Source organism: Arachis ipaensis, chromosome B2, assembly GCF_059453495.1.
Source record: "Arachis ipaensis isolate K30076 ecotype BB chromosome B2, ASM5945349v1, whole genome shotgun sequence".
Taxonomy (NCBI): domain Eukaryota; kingdom Viridiplantae; phylum Streptophyta; class Magnoliopsida; order Fabales; family Fabaceae; genus Arachis; species Arachis ipaensis.
In genome coordinates this window covers 70,208,187-70,212,485 of record NC_142437.1, presented here as the reverse complement: position 1 = coordinate 70,212,485, position 4,299 = coordinate 70,208,187, and the positions used below count along the sequence as shown (strand labels likewise).

Genomic DNA, 4,299 nt, shown 5'->3' with positions numbered 1-4,299 from the left:
GCGAGTGCTGGGCGTTAGTGACAGACGCAAAAGGAGGGTGAATCCTATTCCAGCATGATCGAGAACCGACAGATGATTAGCCGTGCTGTGACAGAGCATGTGAGCATATTTTTCACTGAGAGGAGGGGATGTAGCCACTGACAACGGTGATGCCCTTGCATAAAGCCAGCCATGGAAAGGAGTAAGACTGACTGGATGAAGATAGCAGGAAAGCAGAGGTTCAGAGGAACGAAAAGCATCTCCATTCGCTTATCTGAAATTCCTACCAATGATTTACATAAGTACCTCTATCCCTATTCTATTATTTATTATTCGAAAACATCATTATCAATTTATATCTGCCTGACTGAGATTTGCAAGGTGACCATAGCTTGCTTCATACCAACAATCTCCGTGGGATTCGACCCTTACTCACGTAAGGTATTACTTGGACGACCCAGTGCACTTGCTGGTTAGTTGTATCGAAGTTGTGAACCCTGGTATTGGCACCATGTTCTTGGCGCCATTGCCAGGGAAAGAAAGAGCCATGAATTTTACATAATCAAAGTGTAATCACGATTGCGCGTACCAAGTTGCTCACGTTGCCAGGGATTGTTTGAGCCTGGACATCACAATTTCGTGCACCGAGTTTTTGGCGCCGTTGCCGGGGATTGTTCGAGTTTGGACAACTGACGGTTCATCTTGCTGCTCGGATTAGGTAATTTTCTTTTTGTTTTATTTTCAAAAATTTTTCAAAACTTTCTCATCTGTTTTCGAAAAAAAAAATGTCTTCAAAAATATATCTTTCTTCAGAATTTTTAAGAATGAATTCTATTGTTTCATGATGATTTGTTGAAGCCTGGCTGGCTGTAAGCCATGTCTAATTTTTGGACTGGGGTTTCAACTTACCATCACAAATGAAGAGATTCTCACACACTTAGTTGCTCTATACATGAAAAGTATCCATATCTGCTGAAGCTTGGCTGGCCATTGGCCATGTCTAGTGTTTTGGACTGAAGCTTTCATTGAAAGCTTGGCTGGCTAGTGAGCCATGTCTAATTCCTGGACTGAAGCTTTAGACTAACATGGCAAGATTCCTGGAATTCATGTTAAAAATTTTGGAATCCTTATTTTTTCTTTTTCATATAATTTTCGAAAAAATCCAAAAAAATTAGAAAATCATAAAAATCAAAAATATTTTTCTGTTTCTTGTTTGAGTCATGAGTCATGTCTTAAGTTTGGTGTCAATTGCATGTGCATCTTGCATTTTTCGAAAATTTCATGCATTCATAGTGTTCTTCATGATCTTCAAGTTGTTCTTGGTAAGTCTTCTTGTTTGATCTTGATGATTTTTTGTTTTGTGTCTTTTCATGTTTATCATATGCATTCTTGAATTCTTAGTGTCTAAGCATTAAAGAATTCTAAGTTTGGTGTCTTGCATGTTTTCTTTGCATTAAAAATTTTTCAAAATTGTGTCTATGATGTTCATCTTGACATTCATAGTGTTCTTGGTGTTCATCTTGACATTCATAGCATTCTTGCATGCATCACATGTTTTGATCTAAAAATTTCATGCATTGCATCATTTTAGTGTTTTTCTCTTGCATCATAAAAATTCAAAAATCAAAAAAATATCTTTCCCTTTTTCTCTCATCAAATTCGAAAATTTGGGTTGACTTTTTCAAAAATTTTTAAAATCAAGTTGTTTCTTATGAGTCAAATCAAATTTTCAATTTGAAAATCTTATCTTTTTCAAAATCTTTTTCAAAAATCAAATCTTTTTCAAAATTCTTAGTTATTTTCGAAAATTCCAAAAATATTTTTCAAAAATTTTTTTCTTATTTTTAGACCAAATTTTCGAAAATAACAATAACAATTAATGTTTTGATTCAAAAATATGAAGTTTGTTACTTGCTTGTTAAGAAAGATTCAAACTTTAAGTTCTAGAATCATATCTTGTGATTTCTTGTGAATCAAGTCATTAATTGTGGTTTTAAAAATCAAATCTTTTTCAAAACTAATTTCTATTATATCTTTTCAAAAATATCTTCTTATCTTATCTTTTTCAAAAATTTGATTTCAAAATATCTTTTCTAACTTCCTAACCTCTTATCTTTTCAAAATTTGTTTCAACTAACTAACTAACTTTTTGTTTGCTTCTTACCTTTTTCAAAACTACCTAACTAACTCTCTCTCTCTCTAATTTTCGAAAATATCTCCCCTCTTTTTCAAACATTTCTTTTTTTTATTAACTAATTATTTTTATTTTTGATTTTAAAACTTTTTCGAAAAAAAAATACTAACATTTTTCAAAAACCATTTTCGAAAATCACTAACTCTTTTTTTCAAAAATTATTTTCGAAAATTCTCCCTATCCCAGCTTATTCTATTTATTTATTCATTTACTAACATCTCATCTCACATCTCTGCCATCCTCACAGTTGTGTTTCTTTCTTTACATCACATTCTTTGTCTCTCTCTTTTCTTCCACTCACAAAGGGATCCCTATATTGTGGTATAAAGGATCCATATTATTATTATTATTTTTTGTGTGCCCTCTTCTTTGTCATATGAGCAGGAGCAAGGACAAGAACATTCTTGTTGAAGCAGATCCAGAACCTAAAAGGACTCTGAAGAAAAAATTAAGAGAAGCAAAATTACAACAATCCAGAGAGAATCTTTCAGAAATTTTCGAAAAGGAAGAGGATATGGCAGCCGAAAATAATAATAATGCAAGGAAGATGCTTGGTGACTTTACTGCACCTAATTCCAATTTACATGGAAGAAGCATCTCCATTCCTGCCATTGGAGCAAACAACTTTGAGCTGAAACCTCAATTAGTTTCTCTGATGCAGCAAAACTGCAAGTTTCATGGACTTACATCTGAAGATCCTTTTCAGTTCTTAACTGAATTCTTGCAGATATGTGATACTGTTAAGACTAATGGAGTAGATCCTGAAGTCTACAGGCTCATGCTTTTCCCTTTTGCTATAAGAGACAGAGCTAGATTATGGTTGGATTCTCAACCCAAAGACAGCCTGAACTCTTGGGATAAGCTGGTCACGGCTTTCTTAGCCAAGTACTTTCCTCCTCAAAAGCTGAGCAAGCTTAGAGCTGATGTTCAAACCTTCAGACAGAAAGAAGGTGAATCCCTCTATGAAGCTTGGAAAAGATACAAACAGTTGATCAAAAAGTGTCCTTCTGACATGCTTTCAGAATGGACCATCCTGGATATATTCTATGATGGTTTATCTGAGCTATCAAAGATGTCACTGGACACTTCTGCAGGTGGATCCATTCACCTAAAGAAAACGCCTACAGAAGCTCAAGAACTCATTGACATGGTTGCAAATAACCAGTTCATGTACACTTCTGAAAGGAATCCTGTGAATAATGGGACGCCTATGAAGAAGGGAGTTCTTGAAGTTGATACTCTGAATGCCATATTGGCTCAGAATAAAATATTGACTCAGCAAGTCAATATGATCTCTCAGAGTCTGCATGGAATGCAAGCTGCATCCAACAGTACTCAAGAGGCTTCTTATGAAGAAGAAGCTTATAATCCTGAGAACCCTGCAATAGCAGATGTGAATTACTTAGGTGAACCTTATGGAAACACCTATAACTCATCATGGAGAAATCATCCAAATTTCTCATGGAAGGATCAAAAGCCTCAACAAGGCTTTAATAATGGTGGAAGAAACAGGTTTAACAATAATAAACCTTTTCCATCATCCACTCAGCAACAGACAGAGAACTCTAAACAAAATGCTTCTAATTTAGCAAATCTAGTCTCTGATCTGTCCAAGGCCACTGTGAGTTTCATGAATGAAACAAGGTCTTCCATTAGAAATTTGGAAGCACAAGTGGGCCAGCTGAGTAAAAGGATCACTGAAATCCCTCCCAGTACTCTCCCAAGCAATACAGAAGAGAATCCAAAAGGAGAGTGCAAGGCCATTGACATAAGCAACATGGCCGAACCCAATGAGGGAGTGGAGGACGTGAATCCCAAGGAAGAAGACCTCTTGGGACATCCAGTGACCAATAAGGAGCTTTCCTCTGAGGAACCAAAGGACTCTGAGGCTCATCTAGAGACCATAGAGATTCCATTGAACCTCCTTATGCCCTTCATGAGCTCTGATGAGTATTCCTCTTCTGAAGAGAATGAGGATGTTACTAAAGGGCAAATTGCCAAGTTTCTTGGTGCAATCATGAAGCTGAATGCCAAATTATTTGGCATTGATGCTTGGGAAGTTGAACCTCCTTTGTTCATCAATGAACTAAGTGATCTGGATCAACTGACATTGCCTCAGAAGAGAC

The 4,299-nt window shown here is 35.9% G+C and overlaps 1 non-coding gene across 1 annotated transcript; it reads right to left on the bottom strand.

Moving 5' to 3' along the window:
- Nucleotides 1–3,083: 3,083 nt before the first annotated feature.
- On the bottom strand, nt 3,084–3,191 carry LOC148574309 (small nucleolar RNA R71). Its single transcript, XR_015906394.1, has one exon. It is a non-coding gene; the product is annotated as a small nucleolar RNA R71 (small nucleolar RNA).
- Between the last annotated feature and the right edge of the window lie 1,108 nt (nt 3,192–4,299).